Source organism: Carlito syrichta, unplaced genomic scaffold (assembly GCF_000164805.1).
Source record: "Carlito syrichta isolate Samal-C Ts95f unplaced genomic scaffold, Tarsius_syrichta-2.0.1 Scaffold270753, whole genome shotgun sequence".
Lineage (NCBI taxonomy): Eukaryota > Metazoa > Chordata > Mammalia > Primates > Tarsiidae > Carlito > Carlito syrichta.
The window spans coordinates 130141-139786 of NW_007214849.1; positions in this window are offsets into that span (position 1 = coordinate 130141).

Below are 9646 nucleotides of genomic sequence, written 5' to 3' on the forward strand. Positions count from 1 at the left end.
TCGAACCCGCGGGCTCAGGCAATCCACTCACCTCAGCCTCCCAAAGGCGCGGGATTACAGGCTGAGCCACCGAGCCCGGCGATAAATTTTAAAAGATTAGCCAGATGTGGTAGTGTGCCTGTAGTTCTGGCTCCTTGGAAGGCTGAGGCGGAAGGATCACCGGAGCCCAGCTGGTTGATACTGGAGTGGCTGTGAGCATGCCACTGCACTCCAGCCTGGGTGACAGAGACTCCAACTCAAAAAAATAACAAAAAACAGTGACTGTTTCATAGAGTTGGTGCAAGGATTAGATGAGTTAATACATGTAAGATGCTCAGGACAGTGCCTGGCACATGGTAGGTGTTTATGTTCAATGTATGTTAGATGACACTATCACGCTAAGTGGCGATCATATAAGGGTGGGGCAAAATGTCTTCCTCAGCCTAGGCAGGGGCCACAGAAATTACTGAATGAGTGGCTCAAAGCAACAGAGAGTAAACTAGAAATTAGTTTTAGACTGAGTAAATTTGCAAAATGCAAGGACAAAAAAAAAAAAAAGAAGCTGGGCTCGGTGGCTCAGCCTATCATCCCGTGCCTTGGGGGGGTAGAAGTGAGGGAATTGCCTGAGCCCACAGGTTCGAGACCCGCCTGGGCAACTTGGCGAGACCTCGTCTCTACAATAAATCAAAAACTAGCCGGGCGTGGTAGCGCACGCCTGTAGTTCCAGCTACTTGGAAGGCTGAGGCGGAAGGATCGCCGGAGCCCAGCAGGTCCAGGCTGCGGTGGCCGGGAGCGGCCACTGCACTCCAGTCTGGGCGACTGTGAGACTCCAACTAAAAAAACAAAGAGAGAGAAACTACTTATCCACACAGCTAAAATTCAACAGATCCACCACAATGCCTTGGCTATAGTATTCACACCAGACATACAAATATTTGTTGATTATTTGTAGCTGGAACTACAGGCACACGCACCACGCCTGGCTAATTTTTTTGATTTATTGTAGAGATGAGGTCTCACCAAGTTGCCCAGGCGGGTCTCAAACCTGTGGGCTCAGGCAGTCCTCTCACCTGGGCCTTCCAAATTACTGGGATTAGAGGCATGAGCCACCTGGCCTGTTGATTTCTTAAGTACTTGCTTTACGAAACAAAAGTACAAGGGAGTGCCTATTTACTAGTTTTGTTGTTTGTTTTTGTTGAGTCTGAGTCTCGCTCCGTTACCCAGACTGGAGCTGGATTACGTGGCACAGTGGCTCGCCACAGCCTGGACCTCCTGGGCTCAGGCGATCCTTCCGTCTCTGCCTGTCAAGGAGCAGGAACCCCAAGTGTGAGCCAACACTGCCCAGCTGATTTTTTTTTTTTTTTTTTTGTACAGATGATGTCTTGCTATGTTGCCCAGGCTATTCTCAGAATGATCTTCCCGCCTCGGCCTCTCAAAGTGCTGGGTTTACAGGCATGAGCCACCGTAGCTGGCCTATTTACTAGTTATTGTTCTCTTTTCCCTCTAATAGTTGAAGAGAGAAAGATTTTTCCCTCTTTCTTGTTAGAGCCTGTGCTGAACCCCAAAGCGGAGAAGAAGTGTTGACTAGGCCGTTTTCCAGCTTCGCTTGGTGTCTGCCGGAGCCCCTAAAGCTCTGGGGCTGCAGGTTGGAACTCGCATCTAGTCCTTTCTCTCTCGCATCAGAGCAAGATTTTCCACGAGAAGATAAAGGCATTTCTAGCCTTGGGCTCTCTTCTCTAAGAATTACTTTCACTGCAGGAGTCAAAGGTGACAGATTAGTATGAATCTAGAAGTCAAAAGAGGGAATAGCCCACAAGGGGTTTCCCCGGTAGTCTCTAGGGAAGCTACTATCATTTTCTTCCAACCAAGTATTTCCAGAACAATTTTTTAAAATTATTATTTATCTATTTATTTGAGTTGGAGTCTCACTCTGTGGCCCAGGCTGGAGTGCAGCGGCAGGCTCATGGCCACCCCAGCGTCTACCTGCTGGGCCCCAGCGGTCCTTCCGCCTCAGCCTTCCAAGGAGCCGGAACTACAGGCGTGCGCTACCACGCCTGGCTAATTTTTGATTTATTGTAGAGATGAGCTCTCGCCAAGTAGCCCTGGCTGGTCTTGAACTCACGGACTCAGGCAATCCACTCGCCTCAGCCTCCCAAAGTGCTGGGACTACAGGCTGAGTTGCCAAACCCAGCCTCTTCAGAATAATTTAGACGTTTTTGGAACTTTGGAGAAAGTCCTCAGCTCTTCCCTTTTGTCCCCCCATCCTCTTCCTTGCTCCTTAGGGGCTTTCTCTTTTAAATTTCACCTTAAATTTACAAACAATGTCCCCATAGAAACTGCATTGCCTACTGTTTTCCTGCTTGCTTTGCTTCTGTTTAAAAAGTTAGTTTCAGCCGGGCTCAGTGGCTCAGCCTGTCATCCCGCGCCTTTGGGAGGCTGAGGTGAGTGGATTGCCTGAGCCCGCGGGTTTGAGACCCGCCTGGGCAGCGAGACCTCATCTCTACAATAAATCAAAAAATTAGCCAGGTGTGGTAGCGCGCGCCTGTATAATTCCGGCTACTCGGAAGGCTGAGGCGGAAGGATCGTCGGAGCCCAGCAGGTCGAGGTTGCGGTGGCCGGGAGCAGCCACTGCACTCCAGTCTGGGCGATCCAGTGAAACTCCAACTCAAAAAATAAATAAATAAATAAAAAGTTAGTTTCAAGCTAGCATGAGGCTGGGTACTGTGGCTCATGCCTGTAATCCCAGCACTCTGGGAGACAGAGGTGAGAGGATTACCTGAGCTCAAGGGTTTGAGACCAGCCTGGCAACGTGGTGAGACCTCATCTCTACAAAAAATGTTTTACAAATGAGCCGGGCATGGTGGCGCATGCCTGTAGCTCCAACTGCTTGGAAGGATGAGGCAGAAGGATCTCTGAGCCCAGCAGGTCAAGGTTGCTGTGGCTATGAGCTTGCCACTGCACTCCAGCCTGACAGAGTGACAGAGTGAGACTCTGACTCAAAAGAAAAAAAAAATTAGGCCAGGACAGTGGCTCATGCCTGTAATCCCAGCAATTTGGGAGGCTGAGGGGGAGGATTGCTCGAGCCCAAAAGTTTGAGACCAGCTTGGGCCATTTGGCAAGGCCTTGTGTCTACAACAAATCAAGTCGTCCCAGCTACTTGGGGCGGTTGAGGCAGAAGGATCACCTGAGCCTAGCAGGTTGAGGCTGTAGTGGCCGTGATTGCGCCACTGTACTCCTCCAGCTTGGATGACAGAGTGACAGAGTGAGACTCTGACTCATAGATAGACAGATAGATAGACAGATGATAGAGACAGACAGACAGATAGATACACAGATGAGAATCTGTTTCGCTCCAACACCTTCTATAGCACCTGCTACTTAGTAGACACTTAAAACATTTGGGGGAATGAGGATATTAACAAGGCCACTCTCAGTCAAATCCCATGGCTTGCCTCAAGTCACACAACTAGTAGGTGGGAGAGTTGGAGTGCAAATACACATTTGTTTGATTCCAAAAACCATTCCCTTTCCACAGAAAAGGCCACCCCAGCATGTCCTCTTCCATATTTTTCATGTCCTCATAATCTTTCCTACATTGTGAATTCCTAGTGCAATCCTAAATCTCACTCATCGTCAAAGCAGCAGTTACTTGTCGAGCGCTTATTAGGTGCCAGGAATTGTGCTCAGCACCTCATACATCATCTCACTTAATTTTCACATAATCCCGTGAGGTTAGTGCTATTATTACGGCCTTTACCAGAGAGGAAACAGACTTATGGAGGCTGGTGAACTTGCTAAGTGGCCTGATTAAGAGACCTGAATGCAAAGTTCTGGTCCCCTGAGTATCCTTGTCCAGGCAGTCAGACCATGACCACGACCCCACTGTCTCTTCATGTGGTATCTGGTGCTCTGCTGGGTTCCCCAACCTGTGCAGACACCCCTCAGCAACCCATCACCTACAGGGCCACGCCCCAAACTTTGCCATGATCTAAGGCTACTACTCCACCCAGGGAAATGAAATGCAGTCGTTCTCATCCATAACCTCAGCCTCATCCAACCTGGCTCAATATTGTCCTCCCAAGGACCAAGATGCTATTCTTAAGCCTCCAGTGCCTCAGTTTACCCCTTTTCCCACACTCAAGCCCCTTTGGGGTTAATCTTCTTCTTTTCTTTCTTTTTTTTTTTGAGTAGGAGTATCACCCTGTCGCCCAGGCTGGAGTACACTGACACGCTCACGGCCACCTCAGTCTCGACCTACTGGACTGAGGTGATCCTTCCACCTCAGTCTTCCAAGTAGCTGGATTCACAGGTGTGTGCCACCACACCCGGTTAATTTTTTTTTATTTATTGTAGAGACAAGGTCTCACCACGTTGCCCAGGCTAGTCTCAAACCCCTGAGCTCAGGCAATCCTCTTGCCTCGGCCTCCCAAAGGGCTGAGATTACAAATGTGAGCCACTGCGTCTGGCTGGGGGTCCATTTTTATACATCTCCAGCCTAAACTTCCCTCTTGATTGTGTCATCTCTACCACTTATGCTCTGGGAATCCCGAAACCTAGATTATCACTCTCCCTTCCCTCAGGCCCCCAAGGAGTCCAACTGGAAGAAGTCACATGTCTACGCACAATGTGCCCTGACAAATCTGTGGTCCTTAATCCCAGTGAGGCCCTTAGTAGCTCAAGCCGGGCATGGTGGTACAGGACTGTAGTCCAGCTACTTGAGAGGCTGAGGAGGGAGGATCGCTTGAGGATGAGAGTTTGAGGCAACAGTGAGCTATAATCATGCCTGTGAACATCCACTGCACTCCAACCTGGCCAACATAACCAGACTTCATCTTTTTTATTGTTATTTTGTGAGTTTAAGTCTTACTCTGTCATCAAGGCTGGAGTGCAGTGGCACGCTCACAGCCACCGCAGCCTCGACCTGCTAGGCTCAGGTGATCCTTCTGCCTCAGCCTTCCAAGTAGTTGGAACTACAGGTATGCGCCACCATACCCAGCTAATTATTTATTTATTTATTGTAGAGACAGGTCTCGCCAAGTTGCCCAGGCTGGTCTTGAACCCCTGAGCTCAGGCAATCCTCTCGCCTCAGGTTCCCATAGTGCTGGGATTATAAATGTGAGCCACCATGCCCAGCTGAGATGTCATCTTTTAAAAAAATTAGTGCTCTAAAGTGAAAACTCCCTAAACTTCCTGTGCCCACAATTTTATGTATGACTGTATCCAGCACCGACTTCCCCAAGAGCGGTGGAGGTAGGTGTGTGTCCTCAGCTCAAGGTGAAGGTGTCTCTTCCATGATCTTTCATCCCACCTCCATGGCAGTGTTGCTCTGTTAGTCATTCCTTGTCTCATCAGTTCAACTTTCCTTCTCCATTATCCCCTCCTCAGCTGGGAGTCACCCGTGGAAAAACAAGAACAAGCCGGGCTCGGCAGCTCAGCCTGTAATCCCGCGCCTTTGGGAGGCTGGGGTGAGTGGATTGCCTGAGCCCGCAGGTTCGAGACCCGCCTGGGCAACTTGGCGAGACCTTATCTCTATAATAAATCAAAAAATTAGCCGGGTGTGGTAGCGCGTGCCTGTAGTTCCAGCTACTTGGAAGGCTGAAGTGGAAGGATCGCCGGAGCCCAGCAGGTCGAGGCTGCGGTGGCCGCTGGGCGACAGAGTGAGACTCCAACTCAAAAAAAATAAACAAAAATTAAAATTAAAAATTAAAATTAAAAAATAAAAAATAAAAAACAAGAACAAACAATAACGCTTGAAGAAAAAGCAAGGACAGGTTACCTCAACTCTGAGCTCCCTTCTGGCTTATCAATCTCCCTTCCTCCTCCACAGCCCGACTTCCCAAATAATGGTCCATACTCACTGTCTTCGCTTCCTCACCTGTCATTAGTCAGGTAACTATTAATTCAATTACCTTCACCTGCCTCATCCCTCCAATAAAACTGTCATGTCAGCCGGGCTCGGTGGCTCAGCCTGTAGTCCCGTGCCTTTGGGAGGCTGAGGTGAGTGGATTGCCTGAGCCCGCGGGTTTGAGAGCCGCCTGGGCAGCGAGACCTCATCTCTACAATATATCAAAAAATCAGCCGGGCGTGGTAGCGCGTGCCTGTAATTCCGGCTACTCTGAAGGCTGAGGCGGAAGGATTGCTGGAGTCCAGCAGGCGAGGCTGCGGTGGCCGGGAGCGGCCACTGCACTCCAGTCTGGGCGACCAAGTGAGACTCCAACTCCAAAAAACAAACAAACAAACAAAAAAACTGTCATGTCAAAGTATACCATCAACCTCCCATCGCAAAGCCAGTAGGGTGACTTTTAGTCCTCATTTTACCTGACTTTTCTGTGATTTTTGGTGCTTTTTTTGAGTTGAACTCTCACTCTTTTGCCCAGGCTAGAGTGCAGAGGCAGGCTTCTGGCCACCGCAACCTCAACCTGCTGGGCTCAGGCTACCCTTCTGCCTCAGCCTTCCGAGTAGCTGGAGCTACAGGCATGTGCCACCACACCAGGCTTATTTATTTATTTATTTTAGAGATGAGGTCTCACCAAGTTGCCCAGGCTGGTCTCAAACCCCTGGGCTCAGGCAATCGTCTTCCTCCGCCTCCAAAAGTGCTGGAATTACAGGCATGAGCCATGCACCTGGCTGATATTTGGTGTTAATGACCATCCCCTTCTTGAAGCTTTTAATTCCCTTGGTTTCTATGACATCAATTCTGTTCTCTTTATTTTATTTTTATTTCTTATTTTTTGAGTCAGAGACTCACTCTGCCGCTGAGGCTAGAGTGCAGCGGCATGCTCACAGTCACACAGCCTCGACTTGCTGAGGTCTAATGATTCTTCTACCTCAGCCTTCCAAGTAGCTGAACTACATGAGTGAGCCACCATGCCTGGCTAATTTTTTTTTTTTTTTTAATTGTAGAGATGAAGTTTCGCCAAGTTGCCCAGACGGGTCTTGAACCCATGGGCTCAGGCAATCCTCTTGCCTCCACCTCCCAAAGTGCTGTGATTTCAGGCTTGAGCCATGGCACCCGGCTGTAATTTTTTGATTTATTGTAGAGACGAGGTCTCGCCATGTTGCTCAGGCTGGTCTCCAACCCATGGACTCAGGCAATCCTCTCGCTTCCACCTCCCAGAGTGCTGGGATTACAGGCATAAGCCACCGTGCCTGGCCTATTTTATTTTATTTTTTAGAGACAGGGTCTTGCTCTCTTGCCCAGGCTAGAGTGCAGTGGTACGGTCATATCTTACTGCAGCCTCAAACTCCGGGGCTCAAGCAATCCTTCTACATTAGCCTTCCAAGTCACTGAGACCCCAGGCATGTGCCAACACTCCTGGCTAATTTTTTATTTTTTATAGCGATGGGGTCTGGCTATGTTGCACAGACTAGTCTCAAACTCCTAGCCTCAAGTGATTCTCCTGCCTTGACCTTTCAAAGTGCAGGTGAGGGAGGGTAGCTAGCACAGACCTCATCTCTACAATAAATCAAAAAACTAGCCGGGCGTGGTGGCACATGTCTGTAGTTCCAGCTACTCGGAAGAAGGCTGAGGCAGAAGGATCACCCGTGTCCAGCAGGTTGAGGTTGCAGTGGCCGTGAGTGTGCCACTGCATTCCAGCCTAGGTGACAGTGTGAGACTCCAAGTCAAAAAAAAAAAGGTGATGATCGGCAAGCCGGTGGGTGGGTTAGTCACATGACAGTTGCCATGTCGATGGGGTCTGTGTCATAAAGTTCATGAAGAGGAGCTGATTAGGTTAACTTGTTTATGCAACAAGCTGGGGAGGGGGTGGTAAAGCAATGATCAATAGCTACCTCTGAGAAACCGGTTCTGTCCTTGGCTAGTGATTAAAGGGTAAAGTGAGCTGCTGGCGAAACATGACAGATCTAGACAATGTTAAAATAGCTGCTTTTTGACTATCTGAACTCCATGTTATATCTTTTCAATCACCAATTTCTTTTCAGGTTCCCTGTTCAGGGTAAGAGGTTCAACCCCACCCCTTCACTGATCAGAACCATAGAAAGGATATTAAGACCACCTCCCCCGCTTCTGAGGCAGAGTAGTTACCTGTGGACCTTAGCAGCATATCAATAACCAGGTAGCTATATCTAGCTTTTTGTTGGTAGCAAAAGCAATTTTTCTTTTATGAGATACTTGTCTATGGTAGGTCTCTCTGCCCTGAATCTTCCTTTTTGCTTCTCTTCTTCTCACTAATAAACTATAAACTGTTTTAAAACTTTGCAGGCCTCTCCAGCCCGGCACGGTGGTTCACGTCTGTAATCCCTGCACTTTGGGAGGCTGAGGCGAGAGGACCGCTGCTTGAGACCAGCCTGGGCAACTTGGCCAGACCTTGTCTCTACAATAAACCACAAAATTACAAAATTAGCTGAGGTGGCTCAGGCCTGTGGTTTCAGCTACTTGGAAGGCTGAGGCAGAAGGATTGCCTAAGCCCAGTGGGTCGAGGCTGTGGTGGTTGTGAGAGTGCTACTGCACTCCAGCCTGGGAGACATAGTGAGCCTCTCAGTCAATAAAAAAACAAAAAACAAGCCAGGCTCGGTGGCTCAGCCTGTAATCCCGCGCCTTGGGAGGCTGAGGTGAGTGGATTGCCTGAGCCCACGGGTTGGAGACCCGCCTGGGCAGCGAGACCTCATCTCTACATAAATCAAAAAATCAGCCGGGCGTGGTAGCGCACGCCTGTAGTTCCGGCTACTCGGAAGGCTGAGGCGGAAGGATCGCCGGAGCCCCACAGGTCGAGGCCGCGGTGGCCAGGAGCGGCCACTGCACTCCATTCTGGGTGACAGAGTGAGACTCAAACTCAGAACAAAACAAAACAAAACAAAAAACTTGCTGGCCGCTCTAAAATTCATTTTAGGACTGAGCCAAAGCATCCGTGAGTTTTGCACCGCACCCCACCTGGCATCATCATTGGACCGTACCCAGTGTAATTTACAAGTTTGGTCAACAAACTTCCCTATCATGTGCTTGGTACTCTGTTAGGAGCTTGAGATACAAAGATTAAAAAATTTATGTCTAGTCCTTAAGGACTAAGAGGTTTGGTTTGGTCAGATTTCTGGAAATTTTTTTTAACTCTTAAGTTGTTTTGCTGTTCTTTGTTTCTCAGTTCTGTGTGGGAACCCCCTTTAAGGACAATATGCTGAGGTTCAGTTGGTTTGGCCTGGGAGATAGCGGGGAAGGCAAAGCAAAGGGCACTTCATTCTGCCCAGAAGCTCTGGGAAAAGAGTAAAGAGGCATAGTGCACAGCTCAGCGATAAAGCAGGCAGGAAAGAAAGAAAAGAAAAGAAGCCCATCTGCTTCAGAGTAGCCTTAGGGAAATAACATGTAAAAAGCTCACGAGTTCATGGACCTCAAACCACAAGTCTGGCTCTGTGGTTCATGCCTGTAATCCCAACACTTTGGGAGGCCAAGGCTGGAGAATTGCTTGAGCCCAGGAGTTTGGGACAAGCCTGGGCAGCATAGTAAGATCTTGTCTCTACCAAAAATCAAAAGATTGGCTGGGCATGGTAGGCATGCCTGTAGTCCCAGCTATTCAGGAGGCTAAAGTGGAAGGATTGCTTGAGCCCAGAAGGTTGAGGCTGCGGTGAGTCACGATTGTGCCACTGAACCCCAGCCTAGGAGATAGAGCGAGACTCTAACTCAAAAAAAATCCACGTCTTTTTTTTTTTTTTTTTT